Consider the following 10,873-nt stretch of genomic DNA (forward strand, 5'->3'; position numbering starts at 1 on the left):
TCTAACTATGCAGAATGAAACAAAACAAAGCAGAACGAACATGTAATGGGTCATCGAGATAAATATGGCAGAACAGCCAAATTTTGACTGCCCAGAACGAGATAGAAAGAAGTAGAACGAACATGCAATGGGTTATCAAAATAAATATGGCAGAAACAATCAAATTTTGAATATCTAGAACGAAGCGAGAAAAAGCAAAATGAATCTGCAATGGGTCATCAAAAGGAATATGGCAGAACGACCAGATTTTGATTACTTAAAATGAAGTAAAAAGAAACATAATGAACATGTAATGAGTCATCAAAATAAATGTGGTAGAACAACTAGATTATGACTACCTAGAATGAAGCTGAATTAAACAAAATGAACATACAATATGTCATCAATGTTATCCAACAACCACCATCCCCATACATACACATCAAAGTTTCACCATTCAACCAACTAACCAAGTCTAAGTTTTAAGGATGTTGAACCAACTTAATGTCTAGAAACTTTACTTATCCCGAACGAACGCAAACCATGAGCCACCAATTGCCTTCACCACCTTAGTAGCTCTGGAATATGAAGTACTTTTTTTTTTTTTTTTTTTTTTTTAAATCTTGGATTAAAAAATGAAACATAGCACATGTAAGTTTCTATTTGGATTTTGGATAAGTGAGAGGGGGCTCTACGACAAGATAAAATGAGTTTTATCAAAATGAACTAAGATAATTTGATATTTTTCATTGCTAGACATAACTACGCATGCTAATCACAAACTTGATGTGGTACAAATGCAAGGCAAAGTTCTTACACGTGACAAAGGGAAATGCAAGAAGGAGTGACTCAATTTGAAGCACTCATCACTTAAGCTAAGTGCCAAAATTAGTATTAAAAAAAATATTGTTTTGAACAAATACATGGTCATGCAAGAGTTCTTATAAAGACATGTAGCATTTATAATTTTAATTAATAAACTTTGTGTGGTAAATATAGCAAGAGGAACGTAATCCTCCTCTTTCAACATTCATTAGCATAAGTTAACCACTACTATTAATAATTAACTAAAGTTTACATAATTTATAACACACGTCAACTATTAAGACGATAATAGTTTAATTAATATTGTTCTACTATCAGTGCATACATAATTCAATTTACATGTAGAACTCGAGAAGACTTACGTCTGTAGAAATTATTCACCGTGTCCCACGAAATTTATGATTTGACTAAAGTTTCCACGTGTTTTTCCAAATACTGAGGCAAATAATACTAAGTTTCATAATTTAAGTATCATTATCATAATGCGGATTTTCGAATATTATAGTATTACCATTATGAAAACTTTAGATGTTACACCAAGTGATGACATGTCAATTTTACACAAATCTATTCAACGGTTAACATGTGTCACATTTGGGCCCACTTAACCCTTACATCCTCTCTCTCTTCAATTATGCAACACTATTGCTTCTTTTGGGAAAAGAGTAGCCTAATCTCTTTTTTTCTTTTTCAAAAACTTTCTCTCTCACGAGGTTCCACCGGTCACATCTGAGCTTAAACTTGTCGCCTCCGGTATGTCACCTCCATCTTTGCCTCCATTTTCACCCACTTCCTCTCCAACCTCTTGCGCCACCATCTACTATTTAACTCCTCCCATGCCTTATATGTTGGGCTGTGCGTTGTTTAAGAGGTCAAGGCCCTCCACCGTGTTGATGAACCACGTCTATGCTTCCACCTCATTCGTTGCCTAGGCTGACCTTGGTCGACCTCGAATCAAGGTTGATTCCTTGATTCAAGGCCGAGTTGAACTCTGTATCACAATTTTAGGGCTTGCTGGAGCTTAGATCCAATATTGGAGGCTCAAATTCACTAGCTGAGCTTGATGACGGAGGACTAAGAAGGCGGTGAGATGGTGGTGGAAGGAGATTCACGTGATTAAGTTGAAAGCGATTATGAGTTAATGGACGTCTGCTATCATCCCTTGTGATTTGAGGGGAAGAAGAAAATAAAAGGAAAAAAGAAAAGGAAGAAAAAAAAAGTAAAAACATATAATTGGAGAGAGAGGATGCAAGGTTCTTGACATGTGGACCCAAATGTGACACATGTTAAACGCTGAATGGACTTATATCAAATTGACATTTAATTGCTTGCGCTCCCAAAGCTCGTGGAGTAAAGGACATTCAAGCTTAACCGTTCCCGATTTTTTCTTAAACTTGCTTATGGCAAGGTTTGGCTATAAAAGATCGAGGGTGAAATAGGGTTTTTCTTCTTTCCTTTAGGACAAATTGGAACTTGCGTAATGCCTCCATACATATGAGTAGGCACATTTTCTTACGTAAAAGAAATTTGTTATGTCGGAATGTATGCAAATTCAATCAATGTTAGATTGATGGGTTTGACATTCTAGGAAGATTAAGGCTGCGTTCGTTTCACGGAAAATGGACCATCTCTGGAAAACATTTTCCCGGAAGTCATTTTCCAAGAAAATGGCTATATTTTCCGGTGTTCGGCTAATACTTAAATTTTGAGTGGAAAACATTTTCCACCGTTCGTTAACTAATTTCTTTCTTTTTCTTTTTATTTTTTCCTTTTCTTTTCCTTCTCCTTCCTCCTTCCTCCTCCTTCTTCCTCCTCCTTCCTCCTTCCTCCGCCGCCGCATGCCTGACGATGGCGAGCCGACCAAGATCCGGTTGCCGGATCCGGCGAGCTAGGCGGGGCTCGGGCCTCGCCGAGCTCGCCGAGGTCCGCGAGCTGCGAGCTCGCCGGATCCGGCGGCGGAACTCGGGCTCGATCAAGGCGAGCCCGAGCTCCGCCGCCAGATCCGGCGAGCTCCGCGGCTCGCTGCACCTCCGCGGCGAGCTCGGGCGAGGCCCGAGCCCTGCCCAGCTCGCCGGATCTGGCGAGGCCAGAGCTCCACCCCAAGCCGGCGAGGCCCGAGCTCACCGAGCTCGGGCGAGCTGGGCTTCCACAGATCGGGCTAGGCGAAGCCTCGCCGGCCCGAGGCGGAGCTCGAGCTGGCTCGCGACCGCGGCCGGTTGCCGATCGCCAGTCATCGGCCGCTGTCGGGGCCGGCCACTAGCCAAGCTAAGGAAGAAAAATGAAAAGGAAAGAAAGAAAAAAAAAAAAAAAAGGCAGAAGAAGTTATGGAAAATGTTTTCCACTTTTCAGAAGTGGAAAACATTTTCCTTAGCTTTGAATGTAAATTTTACTGTTGATGGAAAACATTTTCCTTGAGTAGTTGATTTTCCGTGAAACGAACACCGGAAAATCCGGAAAACATTTTCCTGGAAGTTATTTTCCGTGAAACGGACGCAGCCTAAATCGCGTATTGGTCAAGACAAATCCTTTATTCTAACTAAAATAAGTGGCTTTAGTATGCGGTCAAATAAATAGATCTGTGTTATAATATTAATGAATTATTCGACCCTTAATCCAAATAAATTTACTCACCCGTGGGCAACTACGTTGATATTTGTTCTCCCTTGCAACGTTGTGGTCAAGAGTTCGAATCCCCGTGTTGCTATCGCGATTCAAGTGGGGGCCCCGACAGTAGAATGTTGGGCCAGTCTCCTTGAGGTTTACATTTAAATAGTGCTCGCACGACATCAGCTTGTGTCACCGAGCATGGGCGGGAGGTGTGACGCCGACTAGCGCAAGTGAAAGGAAGTCTTCGGCGGTTCCTTAGTCACAAAAAAAAAAAAAAACAACAAAATCCGTATAAATTTCTTTAAATTCCTTTTCATTTATTGAAAAACCCTTTTAGAGTCATCCCAAATGGATGGTTCTACTTGATAGGCAAAAATGAGATCATCATTTTGTCCTATGCCAGGATAGAATCTATTTTTCAAGATCCATTTTACTAGACGGAAAGGATTGTCCACTGGATGAGGGATCTTCCCACTTCCACAAAAGCCCTTAGTCTCCATTTTTTGTAGAGAATGCATATATGATATGATAAAGACGGGCAATCAAGTTTTGGATACCGAAAGTGTTTTTGGTTTCATCTAAGGCTTGAGGAAGAACTATCTAGCTATAAATGAGAAAATTTCCTAGAAATCATGGTGCGGCAACCTATATATGAGACTGCAGGCAAAAAAAGGGGACTAATGCGAAAAATTGTTCTAAAGAATTTACGCAAAGTTGAGCAGTACTATAAATCGAGCTCCACAAGGAAAAGACGGATGAAACAAAATTTAGCAAGACAAGGCCTAATATGAGGAAACCATATAGTCGTTGCCTTTAGGATATACTTACATTAAGAAGCAAATGAGATGGGGGAATGCGACATATAATACCAGCCATTTGTTATTGTCTAAGATAATTTGATATTTTTCATTGCTAGACATAACTACGCATGCTAATCACCGACTTGATGTGGTACAAATGCAAGGCAAAGTTGTTACACGTGACCAAGGGAAATGCAAGAAAGAGTGACTCAATTTCAAGTACTCATCACTTAATCTAAGTGTCAAAATTAGTATTAAAACAAATATTGTTTTGAAGAAATACATGGTCATGCATGAGTTCTTATAACGACATGTAGCTTTTATAATTTTAATTAATAAATTTTGTGCGGTAAATATAGCAAGAGGAACGTAATCCTCTTCTTCCAACATTCATTAGCATAAGTTAACCACTACTATTAATAATTAACTAAAGTTTACATAATTTATAACATACGTCAACTATTAAGACGATAATAGTTCAATTAATATTGTTCTACTATTAGCGCATACATAATTCAATTCACATGTAGAACTCGAGAAGACTTACGTCTATAGAAATTATTCACCGTGTCCCACGAAATTTATGATTTGACTAAAGTTTCCACATGTTTTTCCAAATACTGAGGCAAATAATACTAAGTTTCATAATTTAAGTATCATTATCATAATGCGGATTTTCGAATATTATAATATTACAATTATGAAAACTTTAGAATTTTACACAAATCAATTCAATGGTTAACGTGTGTTACATTTGGGCCCACTTAACCCTTGCATCCTCTCTCTCTTTAATTATGCAACACTATTGCTTCTTTTGGGAAAAAGAGTAGCCTAATCACTTTTTTTCTTTTTCAAAAACTCTCTCTCATGAGGTTCCACTGGTCACATTTCAAGCTTAAACTTGTCGCCTCCGGTATGTCACCTCCATCTCTGCCTCCATTTTCACCCACTTCCTCTCCAACCTCTTGTGCCGCCATCTACTATTTAACTCCTCCCATGCCTTATATGTTGGGCTGTGCATTGGTTAAGAGGTCAAGGCCCTCCACTATGTTGATGAACCATGTCTACGCTTCCACCTCATTCATTGCCTAGGCCGACCTTGAATCAAAGTTGATTCCTTGATTCAAGGCTGAGTTGAACTCTATATCACAATTCTAGGGCTTGCTGGAGCTTAGATCCAATATTGGAGGCTCAAATTCACCAGCCGAGCTTGATGACAAAGGATTAAGAAGGTGGTGAGATGGTGGTGGAAGGAGATTCACGTGATTAAGTTGAAAGCATTTCGAGTTGATGGACGTCTGCTATGGTCCCTTGTGATTTGACGAGAAGAAGAAAAAAAAAGAAAGAAAGAAAAGGAAGAAGAAAAAAGTAAAAACATATAATTGGAGAGAGAGGATGCAAGGTTCTTGACATGTGGACCCAAATGTGACACATGTCAAATGCTGAATGGACTTATATCAAATTGACATTTAATTGCTTGCGCTCCCAAAGCTCGTGGAGTAAAGGACATTCAAGTTTAACCGTTCCCGATTTTTCCTTAAACTTGCTTATGGCAAGGTTCGGCTATGAAAGGTCGAGGGTGAAATAGGGTTTTTATTTCTTTCCTTTAGGACAAGAATTGTAACTTGCGAAATGCCTCCATACATATGAGTTGGCACATTTTCCAGTTAGCTAGGTTTACTCCTATGTGGAGGAGGCCTAATGAGTTCTAAGCCCAAAAAGGTCTTGAGCCCATATGATAAGTTATATAAGAAAATATGGTTTCTCACTATCTATATAAAGTGATAGCTACAAAAGGAAATAGTAACAAGAGAAAAAGAGAAAGCAGAAAATTTGGGGTTTGGGGCAATATCTTGTGAAAGCTAGTACGAGCACCTAGAGGGGTAAATATGTGTAAAAACAAATTTCCGAGATAAGTGTTCAACACTAATCAACAATAGATGATGAAAAGGAAGTTAGACCCTTGTAGACTAAATGAATTACAATCAAAGTAAAAGAGTGTAGAGAAGAGAATAAGAACACAGAGTTTATAGTGGTTCGGCTTAATCCAAACCTACGTCTACTCTTCCGCACTGTTGGATTTTACTATGAATCAAAAGAGTTGTTACAGTAAAACTCTTCCTTGATTCCACAGTGTAGAAACTCTGCTACACTTCCTCAAGGTCTCACAAAGATATAAACTCTTTTTTTAGTACAAGATTTCGCTCAATAATTTAATTGACTAAGAACAAGGAGTTTTAGACTTTGGAATTCTTCTATCGTGCACACACTCGAACAATTGAAGGTCTTCCTTATATACTCCTTCATGCCATCTCATTCATTGGCACTTACCAAAGGAATTCTTCCAATCTACCCGTTGGACAGAATCAATTAGGAAGATTTCGAGCTATTTAAGGAATATGACGATAGCCCATTAATCATGTTCGTCCATACAATCAGGATCTAGGTTTCCATAAGTAGAACCTTCCAAGTATACTTTGCCAATCAACGGATCCAAAATCCCTGAATCAATCTCAATTTGAATAATGGATTCCGACATGCTGTATCCAGCCAAGAGATCTTCTCCAGTCGATAGAATCAAATTCTTAACGAAAAATCTAGTTCTGGATAAGCCTTCTTCGACGATCTAGAAACTGTCAATGATGATAGACTTTGAGTCTTGAGTCTGGCAATCCGAAGGTCTTCAGACTTTGATGAAAGAGTCTGCAAGTCTTCAGACTAAACTGATGGAAATGTTTTGTCAACTTTAAAACACTCATGGAAGTTTTCTCCAACAATCTCCCCATTTTTTATGGTGACAAAACTTCCCCGCAGATTTTTATAACTTTGACTTGCAAAACAATACTCAAGCAAACATGGATATCTCACAAAAGATAATTGGCATAGCAAAGATAACATTAAAATTTGCATCCACAGAAAGTAGGTTAGTCCTGTAAATGAGCAACTATCTTTGCCATGAAATATCAGTAGTGCTTAAGATAAACAAACGTTTAAACAGTCAAATCCAAATCTAGTCCAAATCCAAACAGTCAAACACAAAAGTAAAGTCAATCAAACACAAAGGTCAAGAATTCAAGAGTTTAAATCTCAAACCTGCACACATCTCTCCCCCTTTTTGTCAGCATTAAAAAGGTAGAGATGAAAAGAGAATGGAATTATGATTGCTTGGGAACATGAACAAGCTGGAAATCTCCATTGACTGGACAATCCCTTCCAGCTTTTTCAAATCCTCCTTCAGTTGAGCCATATCTTCACCCTTAGCATTTGCTTGAACTTGAAGAGCAAGGGCATGGAGTTGATCATGCAAAGAAACTGAAGAGGTTTGACCTACATTTTGCAAGTTCTGTACTTTGCATCCCAGAGCATAAATTTGGCCTCGCATCTCCAAGAGAACATCAAGCACTCTACCAAAGTCTGCTGAATTATCAGTCTGAGTACTGGCTTTTGCTCAATCAGATGGTGTATTGGCATATGATGGCAAATCAGCATGATCACGCAAATTGGGCGATAAAACATCATGTCCCTCCTCAAGAAATTGAGAGGCAAAGATGTCATATGGATCTGCTGGAGAACAACTTACTCCTTCACTGGTGGCAGCAAATGAGGACGCACCTCTTTTCTCAAGATCTCCCCCTATTTCAATGCCTTCAGGAGGTGAGAAATACTCCTCATGCTCAGCTTCTTCTTGTTCTTCTCTGACCTCTTCTTCCTCTACCTCAATCCTTTCCTCCTCTGCTTCTTTCTCCAATTCTTCTCTCTCTCAAGTCCTTTGTTCTATCTCATCCTTGTCTTGTTCCTGTCTCTCCTCTGTCTCTGAAACAGAACAACTCAAGTTCTTCAATGCAAGCGCAGAAATGGTGATATCATCCTCATCCTCTTCATTTTCCAAAATGAGTGCTCTTCTTTTATTCGATGGAGCAACCATGGGCTCCTTCCCTTTCCGCTTTGCAGCCAAAGAGACTGGATTAGTCTTGACAGGGGTTTTCACCTTGAATTGCTCCAAAGCCTTGTTAAGTTCCTTCGGACGCATTTTAGAGACCATTTTCAGTCCCACCACCATTTGATTGCATGTTCGAACACAAAGAATTCGGGGAGGTTGAATGTTCAAATATCTGAATAACTTGGTCACAAGTGCTGAGTAAGGAAGTTGACCCTTGTCCTTCACCATCGTTCTGTACATGTGGAACATAATAGTGTGTGGAAGAGAGAACTTTTTGCCAGCATTGATGGCATACATCAACTTTGCCTCTGAGTTTGAAACGTCGATCTTTGAAGTTGATTTTGGTTTGAGGCAAATTAATCACTATCTTGTGAAGCAAAATATTGGATGCATTCATCCTCGAATAGGAAATCTTTCCTTCTATTGTTCTATCCTGAACAAGCTCTATCGTTGCTCGACCAATAGACACACTGATTGGTTTATATCTCCCTCTTTCAACCCTAATCACATCAGCCAATGTATTCATGTCAACCACATAGTCCTGATCTTGAACACTGAAAGAGAATCTATTCGCATCCAAGAAACTGAGATTCGAATAGAAGTAAGCAGTAAGTTCAGCATGAGCCTCTATCGTTTCAAAACAAAACCGTTCGAGTTGAAGAAGATTGAATTTCTCTCAAAGAATAACATTTAGAGAATCAAGAAAATCAAAGTCCACACTCCTAGGGTTAATCATACCACGCTTTAGCAACTTAAAGTACAGTTGCTTGTGTTCCTCTGAGCAAAACAAATCTGTCCTTTTGCTTCGGATTTTTGCCGCAACACCCATTCTAGGTTTAAACTGACTGTATATCATATCATCATCATTCCCATCAGGTTGACTCAGCCCTCCAACACGTGAATCGCTTGGGATATTTGCCAATGCTTCTTCCGCCGAACCCGCAGGGGCAATTTCCAATCATTCCATTGTGCGTAAAAAGAAAGTTTCATTTCAATACCCTTTGTCTTTCAGAAATTCATCAATATAGTTCAACGGAGTACCACTCCTCTTCAAAGCACGATAAAGCTTATAGGTAAAAGTGGGCTTATGAGTTCTTACGGGTTCTGCATCTTCGATGATTTCTTTCTCTTCTCGATGTGCAACATTCGGAGGTCTAGATGGAGGAGATGGACGATGTTGAGAATGTTGTGGGCTCTGCTGCTATCTTGGAGATTCTTCTTCTTCGGTGAGATCAAAATGCGTAGGTCCCTCACGCATTTGCTATGATCCCCTGTTCGCGATCCTCGAAGACTTTCTTTGAGACGGCATCTTTCACAGTCTTTGAGAGATTCCAAGCTTGTTTCGCAAGAAAGATGAAATCTTTTCGAGGATTAAACAAGAGAAGAAGACATAAGTGGAAGATCTGTGCTCTCTTAGGGTTTTTGTGAGTAAAACGAAGAAGAACCAATAGTATATAAGACAATCGAAGCAAGGCATACAGAACGTCGTAAAAAGGAAATATAAAAATGCCTTTTAAAAATAACTACCTTTTCAAAAATTAGATAACTGTCATTTCAAAAATAACTTCTTTTTCAAAAAGGAATGATTACAATAATCACGAAAACTGAGGAAATAACATCAATCAATTACAGATAAATGATCGTACATTTTCAAGATTTGATCCGAGAGATAAGTTTATAAAATAGAAGTAACTTACAGTCGTAAATCTTGATCGTTTGAGTCTAAGTGTCTTTATGCTTTCAGTCCTAAGTCTGAACTTCCTCAGACTTTAAGATATTGAGTCTAGAATGAATAACTTCAAATTGATTTTTCTCCAAAGGTTTTGTAAATATATCCGCTAGTTGATTCTTTGAATCCATAAACTGAATCGAAATTTTCTATTTTGAACATGATCTCTAATGAAATGATGTCGAATCTCTATATGTTTTGTTCTTGAGTGAAGAATCGGATTCTTGGTGAGATTGATTGCGCTGGTGTTGTCACATTTAATCTCAATGCATGAATCTTCAATTCCAAAGTCTCTTAACTGTTGTTTCATCCACATAATTTGTGAACAACAACTTCCAAGAGCTACATAATCTGCTTCTGCTGTAGAAAGAGCTACGGTATTGCTTCCTTGAAAACTAAGACACTGTCTTGTTTCCAAGTAGTTGACAGGTGCCCGAGGTGCTCTTTCTATCAACTCTGCATCCAGCTAAGTCTGCGTCTGAGTATCCAAGAAGAGTGAAGTCTCTTTCTTTAGGATACTAGAGACCCAAATTTGAAGTTGAGGCAATGTATTTGATAACACGCTTTGCAGCACTTAAATGAGATTCTTTAGGTCGATTGAAATCTCGCACAAATATAAACACTAAACAAAATGTCAGGTCTAGAAGCAGTTAGATAAAGAAGTGAACCAATGATACTCTTGTATAGCTTCTGGTCAACTTTCTTTCCTTCTTCATCTTTGTCCAGCTTTAAAGAACTTGACATTGGTATATCAGTCTTTTTACAATTCTCCAGTCCAAACTTTTTGACAAGTTCTTTAGCATATTTTTCTTGATGAATAAAGGTTCCCTCCTTCGTTGTTTCACTTGAAGCCCAAGAAAGAAGGTTAGTTCACCCATCATGCTAATTTCAAATTCATCCTGCATAGACTTAGAGAATTTCTTACACAGATTTTCATTAGAAGATCTAAAAATAATATCATCAACATAAATTTGAACAAGTAGAAAACTTTTG

The sequence above is a fragment of the Eucalyptus grandis genome, chromosome 10 (assembly GCF_016545825.1).
Source record: "Eucalyptus grandis isolate ANBG69807.140 chromosome 10, ASM1654582v1, whole genome shotgun sequence".
In the NCBI taxonomy this organism is placed as follows: Eukaryota; Viridiplantae; Streptophyta; class Magnoliopsida; order Myrtales; family Myrtaceae; genus Eucalyptus; species Eucalyptus grandis.